Source organism: Amblyomma mixtum, chromosome 3, assembly GCF_055824585.1.
Source record: "Amblyomma mixtum isolate Tamu chromosome 3, ASM5582458v1, whole genome shotgun sequence".
In the NCBI taxonomy this organism is placed as follows: domain Eukaryota; kingdom Metazoa; phylum Arthropoda; class Arachnida; order Ixodida; family Ixodidae; genus Amblyomma; species Amblyomma mixtum.
The window spans coordinates 380,770,378-380,786,133 of NC_143014.1; the positions used below are offsets into that span (position 1 = coordinate 380,770,378).

The 15,756-nt window shown below is 46.7% G+C and overlaps 1 pseudogene; it reads left to right on the forward strand.

Annotated features, from left to right (window-relative positions):
- The first annotated feature begins 1,959 nt into the window (after positions 1-1,959).
- Positions 1,960-13,755, forward strand: LOC149356994 (uncharacterized; annotated as a pseudogene).
- The last annotated feature ends 2,001 nt before the right edge of the window (positions 13,756-15,756 follow it).

Here is a 15,756-nt window from a genome sequence, read left to right on the forward strand (position 1 = left end):
GAAGTCGTGTCACCATGCTATGCAGGCGAGTTTTGATAGGCAAGTTGATCGGTTGGTTTCAGCGAGGTTCCCCTGCACGGTTATCACAGCAGTTGCTGATGCCCTCCTAAGAAAAATCAAGTGTGCGGTGTTTCAGAAGTCGACTGAGCCGAACAAACAGTCCGTGAGACCAGAAGGGGTGCCTTATGTGCACAGGGCCGCGCACAATGTGAAGAAGGTGGCAAAGCGACATGGCGTGCCGGTCGTGTTTTCCGCTCCACGAAAGCTTGGCCAGCTATGCGCGCGCATTGGGAGCGATAAAAAGAGCTCTTCCAACAAAAAGCATGCCAATCAGTACGTGAAGTGCTGCACAGGTGTGGTGTATGAAATACCACTGTCCTGCGGAAAAGCCTATATGGGCCAAACGGGGCGGTGCGCTAATGACCACGCGGCTGAGCACGCAAGATCGCTAACAAATCTAGGAGGTGCACATCTTTCGCACAATGCGCTGAGTGCTTCGTGTGTAATCGTGCGGCAGAACAATGCCCCGGGCAAAAAAGATGCCACCAATGCAAGAAGTGTGAGCCACGGCTTCGGGAGATAAAGGTTCTGGGCAGGAGTGAAGATATGAAGGCGCGGGAGCTTTTGGAAGCATCCCACATTAGGAAAAGGGGATTAGATTGCGTGAGTGATACCTCGGCCCGCCTTTTCAAGAATGAGATATCATATCTTGAACGGTTTTGTTGATGCCTATTGTACCGGTGCGCAGGCCTTGAATTTTTGTATTTTTGCTGGCTTTGCAGTAAATAAAATCAAATGAAGTTAGCGCGTGTCCTGTGTCAGTCTTTCTTGTGTAGGTCTTATTGCAGCGCTATCACCATTTCTGTCTCAGAGGACGAAGTTGCCCCGCTCTCTTGGTGCTGGCTACGCCTGCCTACGCTGCTAGATCATACACGGCGGTTCGGTCTCTTGAGGACGCCTAATAAACGCACCCCTGCACATGTAATATTTAGTAATTGATTAGATATGCTTAGAATTCACATTTAAATAATCTATACGTCTAACTTGTGAGCTCGATGAATGGAAGTTCCAAAATTAAAGTAACAGTGTTCAGGGCAGACTGATGGAAGTTCGCTGGTGTGCTCAGGCCCGGCAGCGCCGATTTAGGACACGCTGAGGAACTGCATCGGTTGCCTGTCTTGTCGCGTTTTTTTTCTCGCACAGAACTCGCATTTACGTTCTACATGGCCTCATGTGCCATAAAATGGACCGATGTGGGCGTCATACTAGCACGGCCGCTTTCCAGCTCTGTTCAGAGCCCATGCGATCTCTGTCAGAGGCCACACAGGCACCTTTCTGCGGGCAGCCCGATGATGGTTAGCACAGTTTTTTTTCTACATATATCCAGCATTTTTCGTCTATTTTACCTCAAGTACCAGACAAGAAACTGCTGTCGGCAGCGATCTGCCACGCACGCTTTCTATTCCTGCCACGGTTATGCAGGACGTACATCAGTAGTGTGCGGGCAGGCCCATTTAGGCTTGCCCACCTTATACCTGTGTAGAGCCCACATATGATTGCATCTACCCTCATGTGCCCGGCGGGAGACCCGTGTGAGCAGCAGCAGTCGTTCCCACTTTCCAACCTCGCGTCGGCCCATCTGATAACTTCAGTGGTTTCTACGGGCAGTGTTTAGGCGGAGGCTTGGGCAAGTTGGTACATCATATATAAGTAAAACAGCGCTAGACACGGGACGGGACAGCGCCTTGTGCTGTGTTGTTCTTCCTTTGTCCCCTGTCTAGCGCTTTTTTACTTATATCTACGGGCAGCACCATTCGGGATAGCCCAGGTTTGCTTGTTTCAAGGACACATTTGCGTTGCATTCACCTTCAAGTACGCGTGCAACTATACTGACGTCAGCCGGTCTTGGAACTGTGGGCACGGTTAACGCTTGCCTCATCGATGTGCGATCCATATAGGATGAACTTCCCTAAAGGGGGCCGACGAAGGTGGGTGTGCATATGCGTGCGCTTGTGCATCTCTGCTTGTATGTGTGCGCGTGCGTGCGTGCGTGCGTGTCTGTGTGTGCGTGCTTGTGTGTGAGTGTTCCTTTGGGTGTGTTCGTGTGTATACAGGCGTGCGTGCATCTGTCTGTGTGTTTGAGAGAGAGAGAGGTTGCGTGTGTCCATGTGTGAGAGGGTAGATACGTGCGTGTGTGTCTGTGTGAGTATGCATGTGCGTGCATGTTTCTGTATATGTGAGAGTGAGTGCGTGTACCTGTGTGTGTGTGTGTGTGTGTGTGCATTTGCGTGTTTGTGTGAGCACGTGTGTGTGTGCATTTGCGTGTTTGTGTGAGCACGTGTGTGTGTGAGCATGTGTGCGTGAGTGTGCGTGTTTGCACTTGAGACTTCGATCCGCAGCAGAGAATGGGCGCTTGCGGAACTGCGTGATGTTCTCAAGGAGTCGCATGCTTTAACATTCGTAGTCCTATGAGCAATAATACCGCCGCATGCGAGAGCCTCCGAATACTTGTTAGATCAACAGGCGCCTCAGCTCATGTCGAGTGGTGAGGCGTTTACTAAAAGATGGCTTTTAGCCGATCCATTGTGACAATTTTCGATGCGTTCTTCTCTATTTCAGAGAACTTTTGGAAGTGCTTCGGTCAAAGAGGCTTAAGCTTATCTCTCACCACGGTGGCATCTAATGTTTAGTAGACGTTTGCGGAAATCAAACTTTTCTCTTGAAAACAAATACGGAATTAGAAACTGCCGAAGACATTCTACGAACTCCGTAGTTAAATCCTGGAGATGGTATGGGGCGTTATGACGTCGCATTTGCAGATTGCAGAGGCCGCCGCCGGTTGGTACTGTGCGATATACCTGTAAAGTCTGATATCTTTTGCGCCCTTCTCTTTCCTCGTAAGGATTTTACGCAGTTCAACTTCTGTTCGCGTCAAGAACAGGAATTTAAAAAAATTGGTTCATTCTCTCTTTGTGCGTATTGCGGTGCAATTTAAAGGGATTCTGCAAAGGAGCCACTCAAGCCAGCTACTGGCCCCCTTCTTTATCTCAATGCTCGCTGCGAGTTCACCGTGAAATCGAAGCCGGAAAGGCCCACAACAGCTTACCCTTTATTGACACACATAATTTTTTTTCCTGCTGACAATTATAATTTTCAAGCTTTCTTTTGCAATCGTACGCTTCTTCATCTCCTACAGCATTTAAGTTGTGAACTGTGACCAATGAAGTTGTAGCTTGCAAACTCGATCTGTTCTCGAAACTGTCCAGGCCCCTCTTAAAAGGCCAAATTTTGCGACGAGTTGCGTCTTACTTGCCGCTGGGCATGGTTACAATTTTTTAGAAGGCTGTAGTGCATGTGTGGCACTACGAAGCACAGCAACCCTGGATGACAAAGTTAATTTAATCAGCGGCATGCACTGAACGGGCCGAAACCGTTTAACGCAAGTAGTCAACCACATTAACTCTGCTCTCGTGAGACACTAGTAATGACGTCGGCCTGACACTCATGTACTTCAAGAAAGGACTTACAAATGAAAAACGCAGAGTGCCATAGAGTTTCTTCATAAATTCCGGACGACTAGCTCTTTAGACGTCAAACTTCTTGAAGAAACGCTCACCTTTTACCAGCTGTTTAGGTGCTCAGCAGTAACAACAGCTTCGAACAAGTATTAACGTCCCTGGAATAGCAATGGACCCCCGCAGGAAGTACGTGAGACACTAACTAAACCTGTAGACGGGATTGTTGGTCGTAGTTAATTTCGGAAATGAAGGCCAGGAAACTAAGATGCATGTCGCACTCGTCTGCCTCCGTGTTTCTCTGTTTTTTGGCACTTTGCTACTATAATGTGCCGTGAAACTGGAAAGCAAGGTCAGTACCCGCAACAATTTTGTTGCAGTTGCACTCTTTGTGGTTGGCCTTTGTTTGCAGTGCTCTGCCGCAGCTACTGGGGCAGGCCTTGTGCGTACGGATTGGCCACTGCAGCCTGCACTGTGGTCAGCCTGCTGGCCAGGGTCACGGAGCGCCGCCGGGCTCCCGTCCTCGGGGTGTCTCCGGCGAGAGGAGCGACCACTGGCGAGACCTGACCTCTGCGCACAGCTGGCCAGCTGCTGTAGGTCTTGCCTGCTGGGAGGTCATGGAGCGGAGACGAGGAGGCGCTGCGGCTGAGCCTGGGCCACCAGCTTCTTTGGCGGGCGCTGCACGCAGCGCGGCAAAGAAGCGGGTGGCCCAGGCAAAGAAGCAAAGAAGCGGGAAGCAAAGAAGCGGGAAGAAGAAGCGCCCATGACTCTGCGAGTCCGCGCGGCTGAGCAGCTGGCACGGCGGCGACAGCTAAATACCGGCAGCTGCTGCTGCTGCTAAACCTGTGCCTGGACAACGAGAGTTAATTTTTCTTTCAGTTTTTATTTTTATTTTCCTGTTCACTTACCGTTAACAACTGGGATGGGAGAAATAAAAATTTAACACGTATTCCGCGCCAGTGATCTGGAAGAGACTAGCGCCTCTAAAGGTAGCAGTGGGGGCGGTAAGGCTGTACCGCTTGCTCCATTGTTACGTTTTGGGCCAGCCGAGTGAGACGCACGCCGGCGTTCTGGACCAGCCGAGTGGGACGCGTGCCGGCGTTCTAGGCGAGCCGAGTGGGACGCGCGCCGGCGTTCTAGGCGAGCCAAGTGGGACGCGCGCCGGCGTTCCGGGGATGCTATATAAACGCCACGGCAGAGCGCTGCGCCGCTCTTTCCTGCCCGTCTGCCGAGTTGGAATAAAGGCGTTCCAGACAACCTTCGGGGTCGCCGCTTGCTCGTCGTTCGTCGATTCGCCCGAAACGTAACAGCTGGCGGCAGCGGTGGGGATCGACGACTCCGGGTTCCGCGGCGGTTGTCGGTGAGTGCCTGAGAGGTCTCTTTTGTTCACCAGGTAGCTTGAAAGGTGGAAATAGACTGTCACTGACTAGAAAGGGCAGTTGGTGGAAAGCAGCCAGATTTTTTTCCTCCTAAAGTTTTCGGTCGTAGCAAGATGGATCTCGGTGCGATTGTTAAGCCCGAATTAATGCTCGTAGCCGGAGAGCTGGGCGTAAAGGTGGCGAAAGCCATGAGAAAGCCCGAGATCATCTCGGCCATCGAAAAGTGTGGCGCGGACTCCGATGAAATTTTAGAATCTTGGACCGAGGTGCAGAGGAAACGGAAGAAAGAAGAACTTGAGCTAGAAATGCTTAAGCAAAAGGTTAAGAAGGACGAGGAAGCCATGGCGGTCGATATATCGACAAAATTGGACATGCGAAGTCTCTTGCAGCCCTTTTGCGTCGGGGGAGACATAGGCCTCTACTTAGTAAATTTTGAGCGGGTGTGCAGAAAAGGGGACTTCGTGGAGTCGAGCTGGCCACAAAGGCTTCTGAGCTTGCTGCCAGCGGAAGTGGCTGACGTTCTGGCAAAGTTAGATTGCAAAGAGGCGGATGATTACTCGTCCGTAAAAACCTGCCTACTGAAGAAGTTCAGGTTGTCCCCTGAGGTTTTTCAAATAAAGTTTCGAGAGGCAAGGAAACAGCCGGAAGAAAGCTATGCCGAGTTCGCTTACAAGTTAATGGGCTTTCTAGAAAGTTGGCTCCGTGGTGTAGACTCTTATGAGGACCGCGAAAAGGTGCTAGCGCAGATTGCACTTGAGCAGTTTTTCTGTTCTATTCCTTCAACCCTGAAGGACTGGATTCAGGACAGGCCAGATGTAAAAAGCGTACAAATGGCGGCAGATTACGCAGACCTGTATTGCTCCAGACACGGGAAAACGTTTAATAACGAAAAGCCTAGCTTTGTCCGAAGCCACGAGCGAGGAACGCTTCATGCGTTATCTAAAAACGCAGAGTGTTCGACGCATGTTCCACCTTCAAAGGAAGCGTTGGATTTAGAAAAGCAAAAGCTAAAAACAAAGTCGTTTGAAGCAAGAAAGCCTATTCTTTGCTACAAATGTCGCCAGCCGGGTCATGTGGCTTCAGGTTGCCGTGTGCCTAAAGCGTCACCGGTTAACTTGTGCATGGATAAGGCAGAAGACCTGCTTAGGCCATACTTGTACGACATAGAAGTAAATGGTCAGTCTTGCAAGGCTTTAAGAGACACAGGAGCCACACACGACCTGGTTCATTCCTCGCTAGTGAAGCAAGACGATTTTACAGGCGACTGCGTGTGGGTTCGACAGGCCCTGGAAGATCGTACAATCAGCTTGCCAGTAGCCAGAGTAAAACTAGACGGGCCTTTCGGTGTAGTAGACACGGAGGCAGCAGTGTCCGATGGAGTATTGCCAAACTTCCCGTACATTCTTTCGAACAGAACGGCAAGGCAGCTCGATGACTCGGGCGTCTCGCTTGACATGAATCCCGTTCTAGTAGTCACTCGCTCCATGACGTCAGCGAACGGCTTTGAGCCGCAAGCGCTCGCGACGAGGGCAGAAGCTGATAAGTCAGATAACGAAACGGCAGAAGGGATGCCGGAGGATACGTTCGAAGAAGCCGACGTAACCACGCTGGTTTCGCCGGAAAGCGCTAACTTCCGTGCTCTGGTAAATGTTGACAAGGCCACACTTACCAGAGAACAGGCCACGGACCCAACGCTAGAAAAATGTCGAGATAGCCCAGGAAAAAATGTAACACCGAATATCTCGTTTTATGTGAAGAACGGTATTATTTATCGCCACTTTAAGGACAAAGGAGGGAGTGAAGTAGACCAGCTGGTAGTTCCATGCAAGTACAGGCGTGACCTCTTAGAACTTGCTCATAACGAAGGATGGTCGGGGCACTTAGGAATCACGAAAACGAAGTGCATTCTATTGGCAGAGTATTATTGGCCCGGTTATTTCAAGAACGTTGAGGAGTTCGTTCGTTCGTCTGACACGTGTCAGAGGACGGGACGTCCGAACGAGCGGCGGAAAGCACCCCTTACCCTGGTGCCGTTGGTGCTGATGGTGATGTCTTTCATCGGGCTGGTGAATTACTACCATCAGTACATTCCCAGGTTCTCGGAAAAGGCGAGTCCTCTTACAGATACCCTCAAGAAAAGGGAGCCCAATAACATTGTATTGGACGATCGTAAGCGTCAAGCGTTTGAGTCCCTGAAGCTGGCACTGATACCTCAGCCTGTGCTCGCCACCCAAGACTACGCGAGGCCTTTCCTGGTGCAGTGTGACGCTAGCGAAAGAGGTATGGGCGTGGTACTAAGCCAAGAAAGCGACAAAGGGGAAGAACACCCGATTTTGTTTGTCAGCAGGAAGCTTACTTCGAGGGAACAAGCTTACAGCACAATTGAAAAAGAATCCGCTTGCCTGGTGTGGGCTGTCGAGAAACTTCACTGTTAACTATTGGGCTCCGAAATTATTCTAATTACTGATCATCGACCGTTGACATGGCTCCAGCAACTGTCTCAAAAGAACGGCAGATTGCTCCGGTGGAGTTTCACTCTCCAGGAATATGCTTTTGTGGTAAGGCATAAGAGAGGTAAACTTCATACGAACGCAGACTTCTTAAGTCGGGCGCACGAATAAGTACGCCATCTAGAGTTCTTGTTTCTTTTGGCTCAGCTGCATCACTGTACATAGTCTCATCAGACAATCATTCCTGCTTATTCCTCTTTTCAAGTGTTCGCTACAAATATTTTTCTATTAGGGCAAAAATCTGGTTGCATTTCGGAAGACTTCGGAAGAAACAGAATTGACATCTTGGGCGCCTCGTTGGCTTCTGTGGGGCTTGGTTGTTGTTTGTTTCCCCGTCTGCCCAGCCATCAGCCTCTTTCAAGAATGGGACACCGGTGGCTTCGGCCAGAGGTTCAAAAAGACACCGTCGGGGCAACCCTTGATGCCTGGCCAGTGCGGTCCACATCTCATCAACGGCACGGAACAACCCCCTCCTCCAGCCAGACCTCGGAACGGTGTGCTGCTGTGCTGTGCTGTGCTGGTGCTTTCGCCTGTGGACTCCGCCGCACCAGATCTCGGAAGCAGGATATCAACAGCGCCGAACTGGTCGTCATGACTGTTGTATGAAGCAGCGGTGCGTGTTGAACTCACGAACTACGTTATTGTCGACTTGCGACTGTGGGGGAGCTCTTCACAGCTGTTGGCACAACAGCGAAGAAATTGTTCAGTTTATGTGGTGCCCTCCTAAAAGGGGGAGGAGTTGTTACGTTTTGGGCCAGCCGAGTGAGACGCACGCCGGCGTTCTGGACCAGCCGAGTGGGACGCGTGCCAGCGTTCTAGGCGAGCCGAGTGGGACGCGCGCCGGCGTTCTAGGCGAGCCAAGTGGGACGCACTGCCGGCGTTCCGGGGATGCTATATAAACGCCACGGCAGAGCGCTGCGCCGCTCTTTCCTGCCCGTCTGCCGAGTTGGAATAAAGGCGTTCCAGACAACCTTCGGGGTCGCCGCTTGCTCGTCGTTCGTCGATTCGCCCGAAACGTAACACCATGAATAAAAATCGTTAAAAACTGAGGGGGTTGAACTAGAGCCCCCTTTGTCCGCAGAGACAGTAGGAGTGGCCTATAACAAAAATTACACGCAATAACATGACACGTTAGAGAACGCGCAAATTGTGGTAATCAATTATATTAAGAGAATATGAAAGGTATAGTCTTTATCAAAAGTAACCAGGCTGCATGGTTTGCTTCCAGCGCGTACAGTCGAGCCCTTACAGCTTCCATGAAGCTGAAATGGTCGTTAAAGGTAAGGACTGGGGGTCTTCTCACCTTCGAACAACCTTTCGTCTTTAGGAAAGTCACAAGGGCTCCGCTATACAAGCTGGAAGCAAACCATGCAGCCTGGTTACTTTTGACAAAGACGGTACATTTACTGTGCTATGAGAGGTGATGTAAATAAGCTTTTTTTTTCTGTCTGCGACGATGGGTAAGGGGAATGTTCTGTAAAAGTAAACTAGCAAGGCACAATTCTGAAAGCTTGCAGTGCAATACAAAGAAAGTGATCTCACAGGGGTGACAAACAGTCATTGGTATGTCATGCTGATTAGCCTAGTCGGGGCTGCATTAAACACGTCATCAGTTGATTTGCGCCTAGAGGCCAGAATGCCTCCTCCTGTCCGCTACGCCACGTGGTCTCAAAATGACAGAGTCCGAAACCACTTCCTAGGCTAACTCCTCCCCAGCCATGTGAGAACGAGTCGTTCTTAACGACACCACGACACCGACGCCCTAACAACTCAGGCGGTCAGCAGGCACTGCCGAAAAGTCTACTTCTTGTGATGATGACATCACAAGAAGCTTGACATTTACCTAGCAGGGATTAAAACGCAACTCAGCCTAGTATAGTAGCAGCAGCATTTCGCACAATTTATGCTGAAATTAATGCCCTTACCCTCGAAACATATCACATGAATATATTATTCTTTTGTGATGCAGACATAAATAAGGAAACAATTTTATCCATATTTATGGCAACACCGCTAGTAGAATTTAGCGCTTAGTGCTGGCATTTAATGCGCAACAAAGAAAAGCGAAATGCAGTTATTTCTGGCGGTCAGCTTCATCATCCTGCCTATGTCGAAAGCAGGTTAAAGTTACTGCCAACTGACATTCGATGTATTATTACGTCAGCAGCAGCCACCCTATAGCCCACAAATTTCCTAATTTCATCGTCTATAGTTGGGGATCGCGCTGCAGACCTCTCAAGATTAGGTCACGGGCAACACAAGGACAACTGCTACAAAGAGCACGGTAGCCCGGATGGCAGAGCACTGTAATCGACATGCAGAGACCATGGGCTCGGATCCCACCGGCGCACGTGGTTATCTTTGCTTCTACTTTATATTTATTTAGCTTTCAGGTGCAAAAATTATTACCCCCAAATTTTCCCATTAGCATCGTCAGCAGTAATGTAAAAATAACAGTGCTGAATGCTTTCTTTGCTTTCAATGACTGTTGCCTTCCTTCGTATATGTGTTGTAACTAGCTCATCACTTATATACCCTTCCCTGTTCGTTCTGTCATTCGGTTATCCTTGCAGCTTGAAAACGGGCCAAAAACTTGCACCAAGCTGAAAAAAATGTGCACGGTGGTTGGTTAAAGACTCCGCAGCAATGTCACTGACAATCACAGATACTGGACATGATTCCAGAGTGCAGATGGCGACTTTTCATACCTTCTTCAGATGATAAACACCCATTCTGCACTTTAGATGAAAGCAGCGAGGATCCTTCCCCTGACAGAGTGGGGTGGTGCTATTTTAGCTTAGGTCTGAATGCCCTCGGCGGGATACCTTTGGCGGTATTCTCAATGACAGCAATGCTTGCCCCATTGCTCACAAGAGCAGCTTTTAAAGAAACGTTTACGGTTTTAGACTTCCTGTCCTGCATTTTTCTTCTTTCATCCTACATTCTCATAGTTTTGTTTATATCATTTATCTAAGCTTCATCAACAACATTGTTATATGTAGCCAAAGTTCACATTTCCCCTCTGATGCACACGTAAGGATCATTAAAGGCATGGAGTTAGTTTAAAACTGAATTTCTACAAACAGTGAAAAATGTAACTAACGTGAAAAATTTTTAACACTTCCTCCCAAAAAGAAGTCCGTTTTTATAATGCACTGGTGTATCTTTAAGACACCGGAGTCGACGAAAAATTAAAGTAATCACTTAGAGGCTATAAGAAGTGGTACCTATTTTTAATATTTAGGCATGCTGCCATACAAGATTAACATGGAGCTGAAAGGCATTTCAGAAGCTGCTTCTGCAGTTTCATGCTTAATTGCCGCAGCTTTGAATTTTCTTTTTCTTTACGGCTTCAAGCTCCTCTTTCAGCAGTTTGTTTTTGTTTTCTTGAAATATCAGAATGTCTTCAATGGCACATTTTTGCATCCATTCTCATCTCTCTCACCTTTTTGTTGACTAGAACTGAATAATAGGCATATCTAATATAAATGCAGCATATGTGCATTGTGCACAAGTCATTATATTTCGTAAATAACAGCGCCGCCGGTGTGGCTCAGTGGTTATGGCGCTCGGATGCTGACCCGAAAGACACGAATTTGATACCGGCCGCGGCGGTCGAATTTAGATGCAAGCGTAATTCTAGAGGCCCGTGTACTGTGCGATGTCAGTGCAAGTTAGAACCCCAGGTGGTCGAGATTATCTGTAGTCCTTCATTATGGCGTCTGTCACAGCGTGAGCCGCTTTGGGATGTAAAACCCCTATAAACCATAAGCCAAACCAAACTTCATATGGGCGTGTTCAGATAAGAACGGTAATCGAGGTCCCATGACCATTTTTTGTTTTCAATGAAAATTTTATATATGATGGGCAAATGTGTCCACACAAAGGAATGAACCTTAGTTTTGCAAGAAGCTTCGTAGTTTTCTCGGAAAAAAATCGCATGTCACAAGAGGTGGAGAATGTCGTTTTTGGCACTTCGCAATGTTGCAAGTTTGAAGCCTCATTCCATGCACAAAAACTTTTTTCCGCGCATCAGCATTTTTCCAGAACTTTTTCACAACTTGTACAATTAGAGCAAATAAATTATGTTTTCTTGCTCTTTAAACCTTCCGAGTAAAAAAATTGCAAACTTCGCTTCTGGAGCTATGCGGAGCAAAAAATGAACTTTTCAGGGCAGCCTTAGGGCAAGATGCCTAAAGATCTTCCCACTGAATATTTTTCTCAGCATTTTTCAGCTGTTTTTACTCACCTCAGGCAAGTTCTGTTGCTCTATACATGATAGATAGTTTTCAGTACAGTCTAAAAATTGGCCGAAGTTCAAAAACGCCAAAAAAGTGACAACTTTGATGTGGGTTTAAAAAAAAACATCATCATCGAATTTTGTTAAAATTTGCCTGCATAATCCTCAGTACATGATAACTTTAAGGCACTAGAAAAGTGTTGCATTATGTTGTTTTAAAATACAAAAATAAACACAAAACTGAGTTCATATTTTCGTTATATAGAATTGCTTATTACTGCCTCTTATAAATAGTAGCTGTCAGAAATTTTGATTTAGCGCTCATTGAACGGGGTTACATTTTATTTACCCCAATATCCGAACCATTCTCAATGCTTATAGAGCTTCTATTCGCTTGTTAGCGGCGCTCTTAATGCGTGAAAATGGGAATAAATTCGCTATTTTGCCTGATGTCATAAGAATTGGCTGGTAGCGGTCAAACGTTGTTTGTATTCTCTAATTTATTCGTCGTACGGTCTATTGGTATATATAATCGATTCTTTAAATATATTCGATCAGTTCTCGGTTCTTAGAAAAATTTTTATATATAAAAGTTAATATTAATGCGTTTCTCAATTCGGCGTTTTCGAACCTGCGTCTATTTACCTCTGTGTTCAATGGTTCTACAAGGCACTGTCAGGGGACAAAACGTCGTCTCTTGAGGGGAACGATTTATCTGCAAGGTTTTTAATCATGGGGAGTTTTAATCGGGAGGCAATTTAAAAATTTGATGCCGCTTCATGTGCACATTGCAATTCAGAAAATCGTAACAAGAAATGAACGGCGGCAGTTGATTTCGGTTTTGCGCACAGTATATTGTCCAGCACGAAGCACTAGCCAGATCCCAGTCCTTTCCATTCAGAAGCAGCGGTGGAGGCCACGTAGGATGCACTGCCTTAAGTTGACTGAGCGTACTTCCACAGGTGGAGCGTCTGAACTCCAGGCACTTTCTTTGCCAGTTTCCATTGTTCCTTCTTCACTTCGCGAAAGTCTGCAAGCTCCCTCTGTGGCAGCTCCAGAATGGTGATGTTCTTTAGTGTTTCTTGAATTGCGTCTACGAAGCCTCCGGCAGTGTGTATGGCCTCACTTACAGGCTTCCGCAAGTTGTGTTATGATGCTCGATGGTGTGATGCTGTGTCATGTTTCCTCAGGAATTGTGCCACTATCCACATGATGGCATTTTCACTTTGGAAAATTTTGAAATGAGCAGCGAGGATGAGGTGTTGATTGCTACATGGGAAGACGGGGAGCTAGTTAAAAAAACTCTGACCGCTTCATCGTTTATTAGAGAATTTCTAAGAGTGGCCATGAAATGCATTCCCTACAACTTTATTATATCTGTGCAAGCAAGAGCAATACACGAAAAAACACACAGCTGGAAGAGAGGTGCAATTGTTTTACATTTTGATTTTGCCAAAAAATGAACAGTTGTGCTTCCAGACTGAGTACAAGCGTACTATTGGCAGAAAAAGCAGGTAACCGTGTTTACGTGCGTTGTCATGTCAAGAAAATCGACTGGTAACTACGCTGTTAATTTCGACGATATATCTCATGATTCCGCTCATGCATGCTTGGCTCTGTCGAAAATCAAAGCACATCTCGAAGAAAACGCGCCAATCTACACCAAGATAATATATTTGAGCGACGGGGCTCCCGCTCAATTCAGGAATAAATACTAGTTTCATGAGCTGCAGCGCAGTGAATGTCAACGGACGATATTGATGTTTTCGGCCTCTGGACACTGCAAAAATGCTTGCGACGGCGTTGGTGGGCTAGTGAAACATTGAGCATCAAACCACAACTTGCAGAAACCTGCCAATGAGGCCATACACAGAGCCGGAGGCTTCGTAGACGCAATTCAAGAAACGCTAAAGAACATCACCATTCTGGAGCTGCCACAGAGGGAGCTTGCAGACTTTCGCGAAGTGAAGAAGGAACAATGGAAACTGGCAAAGAAAGTGCCTGGAGTTCAGACGCTCCACCTGTGGAAGTACGCTCAGTCAACTTAAGGCAGTGCATCCTACGTGGCCTCCACCGCTGCTTCTGAATGGAAAGGACTGGGATCTGGCTAGTGCTTCGCGCTGGACAATATACTGTGCGCAAAACCGAAATCAACTGCCGCCGTTCATTTCTTGTTACGATTTTCTGAATTGCAATGTGCACATGAAGCGGCATCAAATTTTTAAATTGCCTCCCGATTAAAACTCCCCATGATTAAAAACCTTGCAGATAAATCGTTCCCCTCAAGAGACGACGTTTTGTCCCCTGACAGTGCCTTGTAGAACCATTGAACACAGAGGTAAATAGACGCAGGTTCGAAAACGCCGAATTGAGAAACGCATTAATATTAACTTTTATATATAAAAATTTTTCTAAGAACCGAGAACTGATCGAATATATTTAAAGAATCGATTATATATACCAATAGACCGTACGACGAATAAATTACAGAATACAAACAACGTTTGACCTCCACCAGCCAATTCTTATGACATCAGGCAAAATAGCGAATTTATTCCCCTTTTCACGCATTAAAAGGGCCGCTAACAAGCGAATAGAAGCTCTATAAGCATTGAGAATGGTTCGGATATTGGGGTAAATAAAATGTAACCCCGTTCAATGAGTGCTAAATCAAATTTCTGACAGCTACTATTTCTAACAGGCAGTAATAAGCAATTCTATATAACAAAAACATGAACTCAGTTTTGTGTTTATTTTTGTATTTTAAAACAATATAATGCAACACTTTTCTAGTGCCTTAAAGTTAACATGTATTGAGGATTATTCAGGCAAATTTTAACAAAATTCGATGATGATGTTTTTTTTTAAACCCAAGTCAAAATTGTCACTTTTTTGGCGTTTTTGAACTTCGGCCAATTTTGAGACTGTACTGAAAACTATCTGTCAAGTCTAGAGCAACAGAACTTGCCTGAGGTGAGTAAAAACAGCTGAAAAATGCTGAGAAAAATATTCAGTGGGAAGATCTTTAGGCATCTTGCCCTAAGGCTGCCCTGAAAAGTTCCTTTTTTGCACCGCATAGCTCCAGAAGCGAAGTTTGCAATTTTTTTACTCGGAAGGTTGAAAGAGCAAGAAAATATATTTTATTTTCAATAATTGTACAAGTTGTGAAGAAGTTCTGAAAAAATGCTGATGCGCGGAACAAAGTTTTTGTGCATGGAATGAGGCTTCAAACTTGCAACATTGAGAAGTGCCAAAAACGACATTCTCCACCTCTTGTGACATGCGATTTTTTCCGAGAAAACTACGAAGCTTCTTGCAAAACTAAGGTTCATTCCTTTGTGTGGACACATTGGCCCATCATATATAAAAATTTCATTGAAAACAAAAAATGGTCATGGGACCTCGATTACCGTTCTTATCTGAACACGCCCATATATAAACATCTTACTTCCGTTTGTTTGAACATTGCAAGGGGTTTTACCCACTTGCTACAAGTGCATTAGATGTTTTCTCATCCATAACATGGTATGTTGACCACAGAATATTGCGGGATCTGCGATGCCTAACGGGGAGAAGCAAATCTCCATCGCTGCGTGATCTGCCATAGCAGAACATGGTGTCGAGGCTCGCGTACATCTCGACACCACGCTGCGTGGCGGCAGATGGCGCAGTAGTGCAGCCCCTCGATAATTTGAAAGTGGCGACACTCTCCTCCGCGCCGCGCTTTCCTCCTCGATTCTCCTCGCGCGGCGGCTGCGAGCTATGCGCACGGCACGCTTTTTCTCCTTGGCGCCCGCCGGCCAGCCGCAGCAATGAGTGAAGCGCGTGTTTTTGGGCCAGGTATGCGCTCCAGGATTGCACTAAATATTGAAAAATTGCGAGAAAAGCTTTGAGAAGGCCGAAAGTAACGTTCATGAGAAATTGGTTTCTTCTTTGAACTGTTTGAATGGGGAATACTGACGTAAACAAAGCTTTCAGGCGAGTTCTGTACTGCAGACACTTTTTAAGGTAAGGTGTTCTACTTTGTGCACCTGATCTAGTACTGCCTCTGACTTTTTTCTGTGTTTGTTTTTTTAGAGCGCGAACTCTGTCACCGCGCTAAAACTTTGGAA